General features: G+C 34.6%; 2 long non-coding RNA genes across 3 annotated transcripts in view; one reads left to right on the top strand and one right to left on the bottom strand.

Moving 5' to 3' along the window:
• Positions 1 to 14,688, top strand: part of LOC143694235 (uncharacterized) — a 52,173-nt gene extending 37,485 nt beyond the window's left edge. For both annotated transcript variants that reach the window (XR_013182583.1, XR_013182584.1), the window contains one exon: positions 13,777 to 14,688. This is a non-coding gene — a long non-coding RNA (uncharacterized LOC143694235). The remainder of the gene's footprint in view (positions 1 to 13,776) is intronic.
• The window catches only part of LOC143694402 (uncharacterized), a 149,250-nt gene extending 128,897 nt beyond the window's left edge, over positions 1 to 20,353 (bottom strand). Inside the window, exon 1 of the long non-coding RNA XR_013182866.1 lies at positions 20,262 to 20,353. This is a non-coding gene — a long non-coding RNA (uncharacterized LOC143694402). The remainder of the gene's footprint in view (positions 1 to 20,261) is intronic.
• Positions 20,354 to 20,973: the final 620 nt, after the last annotated feature.

The raw sequence follows: 20,973 nt of genomic DNA, 5'->3' as shown, positions 1-20,973 counted from the left end.
AGTGTAGCATTGCCATACCTGCCAGCCTTGAAGGGAAACAGTGAGAGAGCTGGCAGTGTGTTACACGTCTCAGGCTGCATGGCGAGGAATAGTTGGACTTTGGCTGTTGCCTCCAAAAATCAAAACTAAAACCTGAAATTTAGAATAGAAATGTCAATAATGTCTTTCTATAGTAAGGCTGAAGTTTCGTATAAACAGAATGCTCTTCAAGTGAGAGATTTTATTTAAAAAAACAAGAGATACCTTATTTGAGAAGATATTTAAAGACTGAAATCTGTTTATTGAAACCTTGTCAGTTTTAAAGTTGAAAAAAATAGCACAAGATGTTGCACTTTGCATATGTTCTGTATTGGATAACTTTCAAAATACAGGGTTTTTTTCATATGAAAATAGTATTTATGATCTTTATAAACCCTCAATTAAGTTCAAGTTATATGAAAATACATGTGTCTGACTAGATTCTAATGCATTCTAATGTGGATGCAGATGTGGTCCTCTTAGCAAAGGACTTTCCCATTTTTTTCTTCACACATTATAGGCCTGTAAGTACCAAAAGTCCTGAAGTTGAAGCTAATTTTAAGACATAATTATTAACTTATTATAAATCCATTTTAAAATTGCTGTCTTGTGTGAGTCTAAGGAAAAATAAAGATCTCTGATTATAATATTTAAAAAATATAACATTAAATATTTTCTGCCTTTTAACGCATGCCTCAATTTTAGCAGCAAACCTTTTAAAATTCATTTTTACCTACTATTTAAATCCTGTAGACTGAGGAAAGCAAGAGAAAGGAAAGATGTTTATAAGTTTTGAGAGAGGCATATTTGGAGGTTGTGCAGTTTTATCCAAATAACTATCAAAAACTAAGAAAGGTTAGATATTTATTTTGATGGATGTTTCATAGATAAAACCCAAGATTTTGCAGAAGGTAGAAATAATACATTAGAAGGCGTTAGCAGAATTTGAAAAGATTCCTCAGCATAGGAAATCAATATTCTTCAGGGACAGATGTACTGTAAGTCTGTCCCATTAACACTCACATCTAGAGTGTGTTTGCAAAAGATGTGTATTTCAACATACCTTGAATGTAAGCTGAATTTGCCACATACAGATGAATAGTTCTCTTCATCAAGAGCTGATACCACTTTGGACACATGGCATTTTGTTATCTAACACATGGTATATCAAACACAGCTTACTGCTGAGTTCATACTCAAGCTTCCCTAAAAGTACACAGAACTAAGTTAAAAACAAAAATGAAGCAAACTTAAAAAATATATTTCTTTGTGATATATTGGAAGGAGCATTCAATCAGAAGAGTGTTTAAAAGAAAAATTATATGTCAGATGTAACTTATTCAAATAGGATTAATGGCATGATGACCTTTAATAGATACTTGGATTCCACTTGTTTATTTATTTCTGTGTTCCTTAAACACTATCCTTTTTTAGCCACAAAATATTCTATTAAGTCACACAAAAGCTTGTATGTTAAAATGAGTGATCTGTCTAGATTTAGTAATTTATATTTTCCCTTACTAGCACTCTTGTTGTATCTACCATAAAATATAAAATTCTCTTTCCTGTTTTGTTTCCATTAAATTTTGTTCAATACATCAGATATTTAAAGCCTAGTATTTCATATGTAGATGATTGGGATGAAAAATAAAACAAAACTGAAAACTGGTTTCATATTAAAAAAAGAGCACATATATTGCATGACAGAGCTGAAAATGTAAGAGGTTAACCTTTGAACATAATTCCACACACACTCACATATATATTCCCACACAATCACAGACGAGCCATAAATAAGAACGTCTCAAATTACCTAGAAATAAAAGAGCCTTTCACGGATCACTTGATTGTCCCACACTGTGTTATATAGTTTGGAGTAATAGTTGTTTCACATCACAAAGCCATCAGGTGTTTCAAGACAAACGAAATATAAAAGCCATGTTTGGAGGAGGAGGAAGGTTGTCAAAGTCTGAATGTACCTATTGAATCTCAGTAATTGCCACTTAGTGTTTGATTTAATGAAAGCCACTGAATAAAGGCAACTATTTTCTTTGTCATGGCTTGTGTTCCCATTTGTATATACCCTTCTCTGTCTCCCAAAGTCAAAGCCACAGTCCTCCACTTCCATCAAAGCACCACTTCCCTCCCCTTTGCATTCATCCTCATCTGCATGTCTTTCCCACACACTAAACAGCTGTTTTAAAAATTAGTTTTCAATTATTTTCTCTGAAGCTAACAAGCTTGCTTTGACTGAGCCCTTAGACACACTGAAAAGACACAACCACAAATGCACTCAAATCTGTGTTCCTGCCTGTGTGTTCTAGCAGAAATATTTGGCCTTCACTATAGAGGTTTTTGTCATCCAAGTTCCTTGCAGACAGACCATTTGGTTATCACAGAAGAAATTGTTTACAAATTCTATTTTTCTCTTTTCTGTCTTGCTTCTGACAAATCTAACAATCTCTGTCAATCAAAGGATGGGAGGGTATTGGTCCTATCAGAATCAACTGTTCAAATTGCTTAAATCCTACTCTGATAGTGGCATTTGTAAAAAATCCAGAGGAGAAAATTTTAAGAAAACTCTTCAGATGATATTTTACTGCTAACTGCTATGAAGTCTGTATGGTTAAGATTTATTTAGGGAAAAAAGGGTCCTCCTATTGTTTCTAGGGATCTTTTTAACTCAGTTAATTTCTATCCTGATCATTATATTAAATTTAAATTGAAAGATTCCTTAAAAAATTAGATTTGGATATTGGATATGAAATAGGCTTGATGAAACACCATGAGAACAACCTTTAAGTCTGTTTCTTATCTGGAGTTTCTGTACTGTTGAAAATTCCTGACCTGAATTTAGGATTTAATTAGGGTTTACTACAAAAATCTTTGCTGTCTGTACCCCAAAGATGGGGTACAAAATTTGACATGTAGAGGATACAAAATTCTTCAATGTTTTTATTCTCATTGAGAAACAAAAGAAAAATAGGGAATGAATTTTGGAAGAGGCAAAATGGGCAAGGCAGCAGAATTTAGCAAATGATATTGTATGTGTATGCATAATAAAAAATGTATATGTATGTGTGCATATATATTTATGTATATGCGTATATATATATATATATATATATATATATAATTATGTATTTTGGATGATGTGGACATGGAAGTATTCTTACTTCACCAGCACACCGGTAACTATAGATCTGACACCCAGAGTAGTTAAATTCTACCTATGTTTTCTCTGAGGTTCCAGAATGTAATTTAATACTTTCCTTATAAACAAGGGATTAGGCCCACCATGATACTTAAAACTTATCTGTAAGGAAAAAAGTTGTCTGGCATCACAATTTCACTATAAAGGCCTTGTCAGAACAATTATTCTGAAAAAAGATATATCTGTTTGCAAATAAAGCATTCACAGGAGAGCTGTTCTAGTCTATACAAGGAGCAAAGACTTTGGGCTCCTAAAACAATTCCTACATCTGAAAATACAGTAGTACTCAAAAGTCAAAAGGTGCTTTTGTGAGGGCAAAGCCCAACCCAAAAATCAAACCAGAACACCCACTGAGCTTATTGTGAATAGATAGAAATACCACACGGCCAAAATTGCATCAGCTTTTGAATGTCTATGTACATTCTTACTGTACACGCATAATAAAACTTATCCTTCTATCTTCATTTCTATTTCTTAAATTCAGATCTTCATTTATATTTCTTGAATTCAGCTTTGAAAAAAAAATTACAAATGTTTTCAGTGAAATTGGAATGGGTTTTTAATTGTTTCTGAGGTCTGTTGAATCTTTTCAGTCTGCTTTTTCTTCCTCTGTCCAGGTTCCATTTGATTGAAAACCAGTATTTGGTCTAGCCTTGTCCTTCTAGTCTGTTTATTTAAAGTTAGAAGAATGAGCTATAAGCTTGGAAGAAACTTGACAGAAAAGATAGGTATTTCTACACTTATTTTAACCACTTAGTTGCTTCTAAAGCCTCCGTGTAGATCCAGGTAGAGATGGTGATGCAGATCCAGAGCCAGAGCTCTGGCTGTGCTGCTGAGCAAACACCATCTGTGTCAGAGCGTGTGCCAAAAGCATCCATGTAGAATATGTCTGCTGGCAAGTATATCCTGTACTGCACATCCTGGTAAACCACATCTGCTGCAAAGCTGCCTTTTTTTTTTGCTTTTTTTTGCTTTTTTTTTACCCTTCATTTTCCCCCCAGGAAAAGTGGGGAATGTCCAAGCAAAATGAGATTGCTTTGCTGAAAAAATCATAAGTGTTCAAAAGCAGGAAATTCTAACAGCTCCTCCCAATTATCTGGACATATCAAAGCAACAGTATCTTACCAATGTTTCAGGACATCCAGCAGCAGGAAAGTGGCATGTACAACTCAGTAATTTACATATACATTCAATAAAACAGCCGTGAAATGCTGTCAGGGTCCCAATGCTCCTTTCAGACATGAACATCTCTACTCAAATGGCTAAAAATTACTTATCAAAATGACCTCAGTATTACATAGAATTTCATATAGAAAACAATAAAATAGGAAGCAAAAATCTGAGTTTCACAGTAGTATGCAGTTTATACCAAGACCCTCATTACATGTGTGCCATTATACTTTTATTCATCCAGTGAAATTAATGCACTGAAACCCATCATTTTGCATTTCATAGCCATTCATCCTCTCTGCTTCCTGTTTGTAATTAAACTAGAAGCCTGGGCAGGATCTTATTTTAACATATGCAAAATAAATGCTGTTAGAATTTTTGGTAATGCCTGTTTAGGGGGGATGATATCCACATAGGATGTGGAAGGATATGAAGTATGACACAGTCATACATATGAAGATATCAATATGAAGAATTGTAACTTCTGGGACAGCAAACCTGAATTATATGTGCATCTCACTGGTTTTATTCCCTTTTTATCCCCCCCTGCCTTATTTTTTGTGTGTGTATTGTGTGTATTACATCTCTGACCTTCTAGGAAACTTATTTATCTGTAATACAGGAGACAATGTAATAAACTTTACATATGCTTGGACAAAACAAAAGACTTCTATGCTTATCCAAAATTTTTATTCTCATTCCTTTTTTCTTCTTCATAGGTTAAAATCTACACCTTGCATATTTTAAAATTGAAAGTCAGTGTTAGCAATTTGTGCGACGAAAACCCGACAACTTCACAGATTTCTGTTTTTAAAAGCAAGAAAATTCTGTAGTGTTTTGGTGTTGGGGGGGGGAAAGATTTGGTATGATTTTATTTAAGTTGTTTTTTTTTTTTCTTTTAAAAGAGGCAATTGAGCAGCACAGGCTGTCTATATGCCTACGCGATATGACAACCTAATTAAGTGGTTGGAAGGCTAAAGAAAGCAGGGTGGGAGGGAAATCCAGGTGAGCAATTCAGAACTGCTCATTTCACTATTGGGCTGCCAGAAACCAAAGCAAATACACATGGAGGGAAAGGAAAAATAGGTCCATAAAAAAAAAAATTTAGAAAAATTAACTGAGAATAACAGAAGATAAATTCTTGGCTTTAGCAGAGATTATAGATTTAACATTGTGCTTTTTTTTATGTTAATGTTCATTAGCAACTGAAAGAGACTACCAGAAGAAGAAGAGAGTAGAATAGATCAAGATTCTTTTTTAGGTAGGTGGAACAGGGGAATACTTATTTTTTACATGTGAAATCTAAGTTTCCTAGGGTAGATAAGTAAGAAAAACTCTTACAGACTGAGCAGAATCTTTGATTTGAAGATCACAGCTGCAATCACTGAAAGATTCTGCAAGCATCTCCTTTTTTTTCCACCCAGTAAGAGAAATTGATATGTTAGAGTGGTAAAACAGATATTTTAGTAGATTCATGAAAGAAGAGGAGTTACAAGACTATATTGTGTTACAAGTATAAAACCTATCAGAATTTTTTTTTTCTCTGTATCTTGTCCTGGCATTATTAGCTTCATACATACTTTGTGAAAAATGCCATAGAAACCTAAATGTTTCATTTTTATAATAGTATGCTGACAGATCTTACAGTGCCCCATAACATTATCATGTCTATTTCTGTAGCAATGGTATGGAGGGAAGATTGTAGAAACCTGTTATAAACTAAGCTGCTTTAAGTTTTATTATCCTTTATACAACACTCAACACTGTGCAACAGGTAAACTATAGTTACTCAGAAAGACTTAATGCTAAGAAAAAAATGAGGATAAAAGTAAAAAAAAAAGGAAGCTATTTGTGGATGTGGCATTTCTTTATACATCCTAAACCTCTTTTTTCTTAATATAAGACATAATATGAAAGTTAAGAAAATAGTTTAATTTTTGCCTATTTATTTTTTTATTTATATTTTAGTTCTGAAAATTTCCTTACAATTCAACATTCTCAAAAGTAGAGGTCTCATATAGCATTAGAAACATATACATACATATACAGGTATATAAATTTTATATATATATATATATATATATATATATATACACATATATATATACACACAGGTTAAAGTGTTTAAAGTGTGCATATATATACATACACATATATATATGTGTATATATATATATATATATATATATACACGCACACAATTTATATATGTGTGTTTAGTTCTACAAAGACTCTTTCCATTCTTCTCTTACCATGGATTTTGGATTAAATTCAAGAGAATGAATGAGACAAAACATATTACTTTACTAGGAAAATCAACATTGTTTTTTCATACATTACGTGATACTGAAGGCAACATTTTATCTTGATTATATTAAGAAAGAAGAATGCTATCTGACTTCAAATACAATAAATTTATCTGAAAAGTATTTTTGGTGTAGAGGATAGCACACAAGAAATATCAAAGTAGATAAAACTAATGATTTGCATATATTTAGATTAATCTCATTCTTTATAATCACTTTTGTCACTTTTTGCTTTTTCATTAGCTTTTGATATTTCATAGCTTGTTACATTATCTCAACATTCTTTATTAACAGTGCTTGTTCTTAATGTTAGGCAAAGCACAGCCAAAACAAATTTAGCTCTAAGCTGCAAGTGATTGCTGTTTTGGAGAGTGAAAATAAAATGCAGCTCTATGGCTGTGCCAGGTAAAAATACTTGTTTGTAGGTGCTCTGGGATCAAAGAAATTCAAATGCAAAGCGAGGCACTGAAGCCTGAACAGGAGGGGAAACGACACTTCTTGTGGCAGTGCAGTTGTCTGGAGCAGGCAGCACTTGAAATATTAATCAGAAGAGATGTATAACCCAGCTTCTTCTCCTTTAATGCCTACATTCAGCTGGGAATGTTCGCAAAATATTTTTTAAGGCAAAAAAATTTTGTACATAGAAACAAAAGGAAGTCTCTTGGGCCTGAGTATCTAAATCCATAAAACACAACCTGCACCCCTCCATGCCTGCTCTAAACCATGGCAGCAACTGGAAGCAAAGAGATATTTATGCTTAATGTTTTCTTTTGAATGATCACATCTACATTTCTACTCTGGGCAACTGGAACTTAAAGCCAACATAGATTAATAAATATTTATATTTTGGAAGTGTTTTCTCTAAATAGAACTATTTTCCTTCTTCCTCCGATTACACATTTTATGTTATTGTTGGACAAATATCTCCAGGTTATAAGGTTTATTTTACATTATTCAGCTCCAGGTTATAAGGTTTATTTTTTAATTATTCTACTTTCATTGTGGAGCATGTCATAATTCCTTTTCCTCCTGATAACTTATTCTATATTTCTAGGGAAACTGTTTAGACTGCCTAAAACACAGCTGCTAATAATGGATGTTCTAGCAGTGTAGCCCTTACCTGCTGCTGTTCAGTTGTCTGTCTGAGCCAAAGGTCTAACAAGTCTTAGGGTACAGTCTGAGCCCTGACAGTATCGTTAGTCCAGGTACAAAATAGTTTCCAGATATTTCATGCCCTTTGAGATTAAATTCCTTGTACACACCAGGCACCTCACTAATAATTATACTGACCTCTTAAAAAAAATCCATCTTTATGTGGATTTGAAGTTGCTTTATATAACATTGTTCAATTTTACCCAGGAAAGCTGAGACATGCTCAAATGCTGTGGCTTCTATGCCTCAGTGTCTTATCACCCATGAAAATAATGATCAAACTTGGGAAAATTGTATGACTGTCTTCCTAGAACAGTTTTGTTTTCAGGAAAAGCCTCAGAGCATGGAAACTTGTTTGTCCTTCCCTAAAGTAAACCTGAGGCCCAAAGCATCAGGCAATGCTCACTTTAATGTTGTCTTTGAATATGCTATCATTTTCTGACCGATCAAAATGTGCTATACTGGCCCACTCTAGTAGCCATTTCACTCTACTGCTTTTTCCCAGCTTTGACATGCATTCTTTGACTCTCAGGTGCACAAATAATATAGAACATCTTGAGCTGGAAGGTTCCAGCACCATACAATAGAAAATAATTGCAAAAAAATTGGTGAGGCATTAATTGTTTAGTACAAGAATAAGATTTCCCATCACATGTCTTTTTGCTAAGCACTTTTCCAATCTAAATTACCTGTAGTAGTAAAAATCATAAATTTTGTGAAGACTGGCTCTTGAATATAGCTCTAAAGTACAGATTGGCAATAATAGACAGCTTGGATGTTTTTTCTCTGTGCATGACACAGAAAGAGGTGACAGTAGGCATCTATGAAAATTCCTTATACAACATAAACAAAATTTCTTCCCTGTCATAATAATAAAGCCTGTCACACAGAATGTTGTTTAAGTGTATCTTTTAATTCTATATTCAACATTTAAACTGTATAACCTATTATTTTTTAATGTTAAAAATAATTTTAAAAACTTGGGAGTCTCAGTTTCATTAGACAGCACTTAAAATCTCATTTTTCTCACTATTGGTTCTTTCTGAATATCTCTGTCTCTGAGTTTCCTTACAAAGGATACAATCTGCTCAGCCCAGAAACATGCTCAGGTCAAGGAGTGAAATAAAGCTTTACCTTTCAGTTGACAGCATGAATACGTTCATGCTTGTACTGTGATGAAATTTGCAGTTGTCTATGTCATCAGAAAATTTTTCTATTATATAAACAAAGAATAGAAAAGACACTATGCTGTAACGAGAACTTTCTAAGTATGAATTTGAGATCACTGCACTCATAAATGGCAAAACCTTGAGAGAATTATGCAGGGTGTCCCAGTAGGGCATTAACACATAATACAATCCCACACTACAGGTATCTGAATGTGCCATGTATATTACAGGAAAGAAAAGTGAACTATTTTATAAATGTGCTTTAAAGAAGTTTAAAAAAATTGAAACCATGTATTTATCCTCCACCTGTGAAACCAGGTGCTTTATTTATTGCAAGAAACTGAAAGAGGCATATATTATACTAATAACACTTTAAAATGTCTAAAGTGGCTTAAAAAGATCTTTCTGTGTATTTGGAGCCCTAACTTGTGAAATACCATAATTTTATGCAGGGATAATGTCCCCATCAGGAATAAGTATTACAACTTTCTACAGAATAAAGAAATTGTTCTCAAGCTTATTGATTTATAACGGGCTGAGCAATAAAATCTAAAAGTGATTCAGGATTGTGCTGACTTGTCTGTCCTTTTGGAGACATGTTAGCATGCCACACTTGTTAAATAAAATGTGAATCCTTTCTGGAGCAGAAGTACTCAGTACAGACTGTGTACCAATGGTGATGAAGTTTTTGTGGGTTTATGTATGTGATAATTTAGCAAATATGTATTTTAGCATAGATAAACTGCCCATATTTTTCTGCACACTTGTAGTCATTTCCTGTCATCTTCGTACTCACATATGTTTCTCTCATGTCTTTGTGATATACACCATTAGTCTGACTTTTTCCTTCATTAATTTAAATGCAATAATTATATAATTCCCAATGAAAATTATGATCTTTATTTATGCCCTCCATCTCTGTGATAATGATTTTGTTGCAAAAAACCAACCCAAAACCAAAACAAACAAACACCCCAAACAACAAAAACCATCCAAACAAAAACCATCCAAACAAAAACAAACAGAAAATTTTTTTAAAAACCTTGCAATAGTGTTAAAATAGTAAGATAAAACCCAGATCTTTAATGAAATCTTCCAGGTGCCCCCATGGTTATGGGCCCACCCGGCATCAGATTTCTACAATTCTAATATGTTTGAAAAATTAGCATATATAAAAAATACTGTCCAATTAGAAAAGCAGTTGGTTAGGTAATTTCCCCCTGGGTTCTGTCCCAATGGAGTCTCTCTCTTGATATTTTACCCCTACATTTTGTTATGTCTACAATCTATGATGCAAATCAAATTGTCCTTGCTAGACTAAAAGCAAGACTAAATGGGATTCCAAGAAGGTAACATAATATGCAAGAAAATTATGTAAGAAAGTGCAACTACTATGCTAAAGTGACAAAGTGTTAGAAACTATGCAGCTATATATTAAAATCTATAAAGCTACAGATATATAAAAAGCAATCATCTTTAGACATCAATGTCACTGAATCTGTATTCAAGATTTTCACTCAGCACGTCTGTGCAAGGAATGGAGATTAGCCTGCTCCTCATCCTTTCCATGTGTTTTAAATGATTATATAAAGTGGCTCTGAGTAGTATGTTTGCTAGCACATGCACCATGGAGTGAAGAATGAAGATATGTTTTTTCAGTGATAAATATTTGACAATTCTGTAAGATTCTAGTATTTCATAATGAATCCTGTAATTTTATTCTAAAAAAGGCAAGAAGACGGCATAGTTGGCTGACTAAGGCCATTGAAGCAACCAGTGGAATATGTCTTGAGTTTGCAGCCACACATTAGGGTAGTATCAACAGTTATATGGCATATATCTGCATTTGTTTATAGGGAGATGCTTCTTTCATTTTAGTCATTCTGGTTTTGCCTTCCAGAGACTTCAATTCTTCGAGCTCTTCCAGAGCTTCTGTTCGTTTTGTCTTCTGCGTGACATGGTGATTCAGAAAATAGACTTAAGATGTAGCAGAATTCTATTTCAATGTACTTTAGGGTCTCAACTTCTCTGTGAGGAAGAGAACAGGGACAGACTTCTGTGGGTTTTTTTATGTTAATGGTCAAACTTAATAACTTGGCAGTGTGATCAAAACAACAGAATTTTTTTTGACATATACAAGAGTCTTTACCAATACCTTGAAGTAGTGTCCAGAATATACTCTGGAATGCTAGCATATTTGGAACAGCATAAGGAATTGGTCATCTAGAAAAAGTTAAATAAAGATTTTTTTTTTCTTTCTTTGTCCCTAAAATCATTTTAAAAGTGTACATAAGGGCAAGCATAGGGAGACTACATATCTTGCCTATTGAAATTTTTGATGAGGGAATCTGTGAAGATTTTACACTGAGGCTCTTCAGTGCCATACTACCAAAAGATAGGAAAACAATATTTTCAGGCTTATACATACAGCCAAAGTCCTACAGAAACCTCAGGAAATCTTCAGGGTTGACAGGATGAGTTCCTCTGGTCAGGTCATATGTGATTACATTAGGATTTTTATTCCATTCCTCAAAACTTTCTTGCATCTATTCAGCTGCATAAATCATATAAGCTGAATTTAATTTAACACATAAGCTGAATTGATATACAAGAGGATTTTCTTTCTTTTTTCACCATTACCTCCTCAACTGCCTACTTTCCTGGAAAGGTTTTTTTTCAGGAAACAGAAAGAATCTAGTCTAATCAACAAGTCCAGAATCAAGCAAGGCTTGCATTTATCACAGCATGACTGCGATATCACACATGACTGTGACAATGATGTTAGCAAACTTGAACTCCCAGATCATTATCTCCTCATTTAATCCCATCTTGGGGTGGTGAGCACTATAAATTGGTAAGAACAACATTAGGCCCCATTTTCTTGATCACAAACCACTGTGTAATCCCATAATGAGACTGGAAATAGCTGTTTTGCTGGCCGGTTCCTAAGCAGAACAGTTAAATAGTATCAAAAGTTTCTTTACAGTTGGCATACAATCAGTTTAACAAATGAAATTATCTGCATTAGTACTGTACAATTTCATGTTTTTCTTAACAGAACCTGGGCATCTTCACCAAAGAGGGGCAAAATGCCAGTGATTGTGGGGAACAGAACCTTTTTGAATGGTGTGACCTTTTCTGTATCTGCAGCTTGTTGAAACTCTTCCCACCTCTTTTACACACCCTATATAATTATTGACTTGAAGGTCATTACTTATTTGTCTGTAAGATAAGCAGCTTTCCCCTTCACCTTTTTTTGTTGTTCTTGTTTTGTTTTGTTTTACACAAGCTTTTATAACACAAAATACATAGCATGCATAAAAGATAATACTGTTTTGGCAGACACACCTTTTTATCAAATCAAGTTTGATGATAGCATTTGACATAGGTAAAACCTCTTGTGAGTCCCTTCATAGCCACCTACTCAATTTTTTATTTGATTTACTAATCTATGTATAGTGAACTGAATGCTAGCTCTAGTGCCCCAGCTTTGCTGCTCATTGGTTGTATTATCTGGTATGGTTCCACAGAAAAATACAATGGAGGTCCACCTGAATGCATCTGATAGCTACAGTATATGGGACTAACACCAACACTCCCTTTACTCCATTCCTCTCCAGGTGCATATATTTGATGAGGGGGGGAGGGTTGTTTAGTTTGTTTTTTTCTTCTCAGAGAAAGTCATTTGAGAACACAAAATGAAATAAAATACTCTAATCTTTATTGCTTTTTATGTATCTTACCTGTAGGTTCATTGGTTTGTGTGAAGCTGTGGTCAATTCCATAACTCTCTGTGCTTCATACCAGGTCCAGCCATAGTGAAATATTGTGAAATACACAATCCACTGTCTAAAACTTCTGTTTGTGAGTGTATTTCTTGGATGGCCAATGATGAATATATTGGATACATTGGGAACCCTTTCTTTAAGATGGTCTTGAGAAAAGTCATTACATTTTCTCCATCAAAGACTGTTTCTACCAACAGAAAGAAAGGCCTCTAGAAGAGGCTTGCTGTGACCCCAGAGGTTAATTATGGAGCAGGAAAAAAATTTGGCCATCTGCTTAACTGTTAGATAAATACATTAAACAATAATGATCCATACAACATCTTGACTGTAGAGATTGTGGCAAATAAATTATATAAGCAACCGCAGTGAGGCAAGAACTCTGTGAAGAATGTAGACAAAAGGTAGATTCGGTGTCCTAGAAGTCCCTTCCTCTACAGTAAAGCAAGTTCTATCCTTGTATTGCAGATATAAAGGCTAAGAGGGAACATCATCAATATGGGATATCTGTAACTGAGAATAAATACAATGCACAAAACCTAGGCTTCATAGAAACCTTGAAAACTGAGTGTGGGAACATCAGGGAGGGCCAAGAGGAGGGGCTGGGGCAATCATATCAAAGAGCAGGACTTGATTTATACATATTCTTATATTTTCTTATTAAGTGGTATGTGAGAGGAGCAGGACAGAAACCAAATGCAACTTTGGTCCTTCCTAACCACCACGCAAACATCAAATGTTTACCATAAAGATGCCGAGTACATGTGAGACTGGATTTTAGCCTGGAATTAGAATTCAAGCTTGAGTTGAGGAGGCTAAATGAATCCAAATACTTTAAGTTCACAATTTAATTTTTTTTTTCCTTTTCTTTCTTTTTTAAATAAAAAATACTTTACCACCCAAAGGAAAACTACCTCTACACTTGATTTAATATATTCTTTTCTCTCTCATTCTCCATCCAGGAAGGAGGAGGAGCAGAAAGACACCAGAACACATGGAATGGAAGATGAAAGCAATTATAATGCATGATGTAGGAGGAAGAAAATTATGGGGAAATTATCTTTAGCAGTTCACTGATAACTACCTTCATAGTTTATAAAAGAGTCACTGAAAATATATATGTAAATTAACTGAATTTTCTATTGGAGTTTTCCTTTGCTGTCTAGATTGTGAACCTTAGTGAAATTTTGTAAACTAAGGAAAATGATAAAATAAAAGCCAATATGTTTTATTTTAAATTATTTCTGATGCCAGCCAGATGCAATTATTTTAAAAAATATACATGTGATGATGAGTTACTTAATCTAGTCCTGAAAGAAAATTCATTTTGGGAACACTACAATTTAGAGTGATGAATGAAAAGCTAAATACTTGCAATCTGGACTTTAACCTTTCCCCTTTCTCCTTGCCTCTTTCTTCCAAGAGACCATTCCATTCAACTTCTGTACGGTGGAAAGACAATTCAGCTAGTCATCAGTATTAACTTACTGATTATGGCTTGGAAATCATGTAATTTCACAATGTTTTATATCATGTAATTTCACAATGTTTTATATGCATGCAGAATCATTTTCTACTGCATGATTAGATATCAGAGTTTAGATAAGCTATTTATTTCATGTACTGTTCAAGACAAATATGGAGAGCACAGAAATTTCTCAATTTTTTAACATTTATTTCATTTTTTTTACACAAGTATTATTTCAGCTATTTCACAGGAGGATTAACAGTTATGGATAATCATTTGGTGTACATGTACATGAAAGAGAAGGACAAAAGATCTGATCTTTTTATTGCAATCTAAGCTTCAAAAATAGTGATCATAAAGAATGTCCAGTTAAAAGTTTTTGAACTCTGATTCAATTATGCTGATATAAACCAGGAGAAAGACTTTCAAAAACAAAGTCAATTTTTTAATAATAAAATCCATCAGTTCTGAATCCATGAGATCTGCAGCTTTGTGTTCTCTTGATTTTTGATCAAACTGTTTAAGAAGCTAAAATTTTCACTCTTTATTTTACCCATTTCGGTTGGTTGGTTGGTTGGTTGGTTGGTTGGTTGGTTGGTTGGTTGGTTGGTTGGTGCTTTTTAGCTCTATATTCCAATTTCATTCCATGTATGCAACTGCTGTGTTATTTTGGGGAAAGATTTTCTTTAAATTTAGTCAGACCTAGATTCCTGGCTAACAGCTGCATATGTTACTGGTGACAAAAGGTTTCTTCTTTTTGGGCTCTTTCTTACTTGTTATGCTCTAATTCCTGTTAAACACTAAACTGATACACACCATTAATTCCCCACTGGTAAGTGACATCAGAGTCAATCTTCTGTCATAGGGTACAGCTGGTCATTTGTTACTGCTTTAGATTGGCTGGGCATCTCCATGTCTTGAAACAGGAGTTGGCATCTATTCATAGAGACAAGAGATGGGACTGGAGGTACAGGTCTTTCACATTGTTTTCTGTTCTCATTCTTCCCCTATTTCTCCCCTGTTCATTAATGGGAGTGACAATCTGACTCAGACTTGAGCAGCAGCTATCTCTAGAGTACACAGACTTCTTGGACAAAAATATTGTTTTCACTACACAGCTTTTCCTTTTCTAGGTAATCTCTATTAATTTCAATAGGCCCCATGGTCCCCTTAGCAAACTGAATGAAAGCAGGCTCTGATCAGATGACACTATGCAAAACCCTGAATTTCCCTCACTTTCCTTCTGAACTTGTTTTGGGTAGCCTGCAGCAGTGGATATGTTTGGCCTGTCTAGAACCCTTATTCTTTCATAACAAACTATTCTGAAAGGTATTTTGAGATCACAGTTCATGTATCAATAAGCTTTATGGTTTTTCTTGAAGATATTCTTAGTCAGGATGTAAATATCAAAAGTAGGATGAAATAATAAATACTAGTAAGATTTTCTCTGATTCTGTTTCTTCATTACATTGAAGGTTTTTAGTATCAGGTCAGACGATTCTGTTTCCTTTAAAGTTTGTCTCCAGTATTTCCTGATTTCTTTCCTATATCACAAAATTTTGCAACTCAGATGTATTGTGTTTGGTTCTTTCCCTTTTGGAAATAAATTAAAAACATTATTTAATAATTTACTCTTTAGTTATCACCCCAGAGAGGTTTTATCAATAGTTTATTTTGGATAGCCATCTATCAATTCAGGGATTTTTTTTAAGCAAAAGAGAATTTAAACTACCATTGTGTTACATACAATAATTTCTCTAGACATTTACTTGAGGTTTTATCTCAACATGGAGGCAAGTCTGTCAATTGCATCTCATCCACAAAAATTCCACAAGACAAGCATAGGTAGTGCCAAGGATTTTTCAATACTAAACACAGTGAATAACCTGCAACACAGCTACAACCTGCAATACAGGCACAGCTGCAAATGTTTGTGTTAATAAACCATCAAAGGTGGGTTCCACCCCTTTTTGAAGGGAAACTTCAGAGTCATCTTGCATTTTTGTCTGCATCTGATTTTTAATGTGATGTACAGAATATAGATAATCTTCACTGAAAGGGAGAAAGGTGAAAGTGATCTAAAACCTATACTAGACTAATTAAATGGGAAACTTAGCAGCAGTAACAAAATAGAGTAACAAAAGCCAAATCAAATTTTCTGCCTTTGTTATCAGTGAGTTGTGTTTCAAAGAACTGAAGCTCTTTCAGAATTCAAGAAAAATTGATAAGTTATATCCCATTTTTCCCATAATTTGTGAAGTAAAACTCTTTATTGAAAGTAAGAATCCCACTCTATTGAAAGTAAGGGCACCCTGCAACTTGTAAGAGAAAAAGGAAAGTGATAACAAATGCTTCCTTGAAAGTCTGTCTCGAGAAAAAAAATTGTAAATTAATCCAAAAGAGAGCATTTCTAGTAAAATCTTCAGCAATATGTTCAAGAAAAAGGAAGCATGCGTGAAACTCTGGAGCTAGATGCCTCTTTCTGCACTTTTTGAATAATTTGCATTTGAAATACTCAGACTAATATATATATATATTTTTTTTTTTTTTTTAAATAGCATATGTAATGTCTGTTTCACCTATAATTTCACATTTTGACTGGAAGAACTTAGCTCCACAGCTCTGTCTTCTGGCAACTGTAAGCAAACTGTAGTAGATCACAAATAGTTAAATCCTGAGACAAGCGATAAGCAGATTGCAATGAAGTAATTCAACTTATGAGATGGTGGAGTTTCTTCCTGCATTCTTTTCTGTGTAGCAAATTGTCCTGATTTATGTTTGTAGATAGGCAAGGAAAATATACATTACTCATTCTTGATTTAAAACGTGGCTTGTAAATGGCTAAGAGATAGGTAGTTTTGTCTCTCCAGTGAAAGGAGTCATCTCATACAAAACTTAATAAGTTCAACTCTGTGCTATCTCCAGATAGCTTCCCTTCTGACTGTAGTACATACCTGTTCATTACGTAATCTTCAAGTATAATATATGACATATTTGAGAGGATTTGGGTAAAGAACATATTTCCAGAATTTACTTCCGATGGTTTGAATATCCTGACACTTTTTCAATATTTTCCAGCTTCTAGAGAATAAGATCTTAACTCCTAATTCTCACATAATCACAGAATCAATTACGTTGGAATAAACCTCTGAGATCATTGAGTTCCACCTACGATCAAACGCCACCATTTCAACTAGACCATGGTACTGAGTGCCACATCCAGTCTTTCCTTCAATACCTCCAGGGACTGGGACTCCATCAGTTCCTTGAGCAGTCTATTCCAATGCACAAGCACTCTTCTGTGAAGAAATTCCTCATATTATCCAACCTAAACCTTCCCCAGTGCAGTTTGACACTGCGTCCTCTTGTCCTGTTGCTGGTTGCCTGGGAGAAGAGATCAACCCCCACTTGGCTACAGATGCCTTCAGGTACTTGTAGAGAGTGATAAGGTCACCCCTGAGACTCCTTTTCTCCAGTTTAAACATCCCCAGTTCCCTCAGCTGCTCCTCATCAGAATTGTGCTTCAGACCCTTCACCAGCTTCATCACCCTTCTCTGGACACATTCCAGCACCTCAATATCTTTCCTGAACTCAGGGGCCCAGAACTGGAAAAATATAGCCCCCAAAAAATACCCACTCCCAACTTCTGTTTGCAGTCTTAATTTCATGGATTTTCTGGAAGAACCTCTAGCTACTGAAGCTGATGCCAAGGTCACCAATGACATCCTGGCCTAGGATCATCACACTAGTTCCAAGTAGTCATGTTCTGCCTAACTCTTCATCCAATGCTACAGGGGAAGTAGTAAGGCAGAGAAGCTGCTAACTTGTGTCTCTCACAGCCCCTCTAGAAATCTTCAATAGTGTCTAGCACCAAGTTACTTAATCAAGCCTCAAGGATTTTTTGGGGTGAAGTTTTGCCAAGTGCATTACACTATATATACTGTACAGTATATATACAGCATTTGAAAGAGATTTTACTCCTATATAATAGAAGCTGTTTGGTGTCAAGAAGTAGAAGAAAAAGAAACCTCAGGTATATCCATGTGTTTTAGCAAAATGAACTGTTTCAGAACCCACTCTTTGGTCTTTTGATCAAATAGAAGGATTTAGCTATGCCATGCTATTAGGTTCTTACCTTTGAAATCAGCCTTTTAAGATATGCTTAGTAGGAATTGTTGATGATTTATGTAGACAACCAAGATGTACCCAAAACTTGTCTTGAAGTTTTCTAGTCAGGGCAGAGAGGTGCCATTAGCTGATTTAACTTAGTGATTTAATGATAAAAATGACACAGCTTCACAGGCAGGAGACAGGATAGTATCTGTTTAATCTACAAATACAAACTGAGTGCTAAAAATTTTAAGGGAATTAAAAAATTTCTTTAAAGGCAGGAGATGAAATCATAAGTAAGTGAATTACCTACAGATAGAATTTGGAAAAAAAATAAAATATTCTCTGCAATTCTGATCATAAGATACCTTTTCAACCATGAATTTTACTTAATTTAATGGGGATTCTGGTAATAATCTGAGTTGTGCTTATTTATATTTGAAGAAGGGAAAAGTGATAGAGAAAGAAGTTTTGGTTTGTATGTGAGGGGGTAACATATTGATAGATTAATTATGATTTATCTTGTTGCAGTGTTAGAGCTGTAATCAAATATATTTGCCACAAGTATAAAACCAGATTATATAGTATATTATCTACTGTCTGTGGCAGATTTTATTTTTAAAGAGCACATGAGGGTTGTGGGACATGCTATTATGTATTTGTTTCTAGCTCTAAGTTTTCAGCAGTGCATTTTTCTGACATGCATAAGTGATATAAGACTTTTACAGTGCAACAAAAAGATATAAATTTACAAAATAGGGGGGAGGGATTTTATTTTATTTATTAATATTAGCAGTACTATATTTTCTGAATTTTTTTAAGAAAACAGGAAATCTATACATAATGCTTTATGTATTTCTCTCTCCATGTCTATAGATGGACCAGCTGAGAATTTACAGGTATATTCACGATCTAGAGACAAAAATATTTGTAGAATCATTGATGAAAAATCATTTGGTAAGTCTTGGGTTTTAATAGTTATTTAGACATCATGATCAGTGGGGTGTGTTGCTAAAAACACTCCAGTAGGTTCAGTTTTTAAGTATTCATTTTGAATGGGATAAAAAGGTTAAAATTTTTCTGAGGTGATTTGTAAGTTAGAATTTGGTTTTTTTGTTTGTGATTTTTTTGCTATTGTTTTTGGGATTTTTTAGGGTTTTTTTCTGTCTGGAAATGAATAATTTCTGTGAATAACACTATCCTGTAAAATGTCACTTATGCGAGTTAAAAGAAAATTATTTACCAAAATATCTTAAGCTGAATATTTCCTCATGTTCCTAAACTCTACTGGCTGTACTCATTCATGCAATGTCAGAAGGTGTAACAATGCTCCTACTTGTACCATCCAGAGATTTTGAGGATTGTGAATGTCTTTTCAAGACTTGTAGCAGGCCTAATTTGTCAGTAATAGTGTTGGTGTGGTTGGAACACAACAGAATGTCTATCAGAACATCTTTAGCAGAGGTCAGTGTATTGTCTCGACCCTACCCTCAGTGGGTTGGCACTATCTAGAGGAACATCCTGATCCTGCACTAGTTTTCTGAATGCCACTAATGACACAGGATTTATTCATGTAATGTTCATTACATCTTTGATCCTTTAACAACAAGAGTCATTTTCTTAAATATCTCCTACTGATTTGTGAAACCCCTCAAAGACTTTTGCCTGCTCCCTGTGATAGGGAAGGCTGCAACTTCGGGGGGAAAAAGATTTGCTTAAAGTCTCCATGAGGTTTGGCCTAGTTCAGCAGCCAAACACCCACCTATCAATCCCCTCTCCCTTGGGATGGGGAGAAAATAGAAGGAAGGCAGAAACTATAATAGTATAGTTGCATAGTAGCAAATTAAAAAAGAGGAATTTATTCACTACCTGTAGTCAGGCAGATGTCCAACCACTTCCTAGAGACCGAGGCCCCAGCGTGAGTAACAGTTTCTTGAGAAGACAAACACCACAGCCATGAATGCTCCTCTTTCCCTCTCTTTTCTCTAAGCTTTTCTTGCTGAGCATGACATCACACAGTATGAAATCTCCCTTTGTTCTCTCTGGGTCAGCTGTCCCATCCCCAGCCTATTTACTTACAAATATAGTTCCTTCAGGCTATTTGTAGAAAAACTATTACAGTTCTCACTTTTGTGGATTTAGAAGAGGTATTTAACAATAAAACAAAATTTATTCATTAATTATTTTATGCCAGTTGATTTGTTTTTTTCTTTATCTTCCACTTGTCCATTTCTCTGACTACCACACACTCCTTCCTTCTTCTGGCTCCTTTTCAAACCCTGAATACTTTTAAGGAGTCTCTAAAGGAGCAAGAAATACAGATAATGGTTTCTCTTTGAAGGAGAAAGCAAAGCACATATTTTAAAGGAGATTGATTTGGAAACATGCAGAATTGCTGCTAACACCTGTCAGGAATGTAATGTTCAGCACCACCACATATCAGCCTATTAAAAAAAGACTTCTTTTTTTTTTTTTGTGTGTGTGTGTGAATTGAATGGCCAAAGAAAAGCAAAGCAAAACAAATAAGTAACTCCTAAAGAAAAAATAAAATCCTTTAGAACTTGCAAAATTTGGGAGGTCA

This window comes from Agelaius phoeniceus, chromosome 6 (assembly GCF_051311805.1).
Source record: "Agelaius phoeniceus isolate bAgePho1 chromosome 6, bAgePho1.hap1, whole genome shotgun sequence".
In the NCBI taxonomy this organism is placed as follows: domain Eukaryota; kingdom Metazoa; phylum Chordata; class Aves; order Passeriformes; family Icteridae; genus Agelaius; species Agelaius phoeniceus.
Note: the sequence above shows the minus strand (reverse complement) of the source record. Positions and strands in the feature narration are given on the sequence as shown.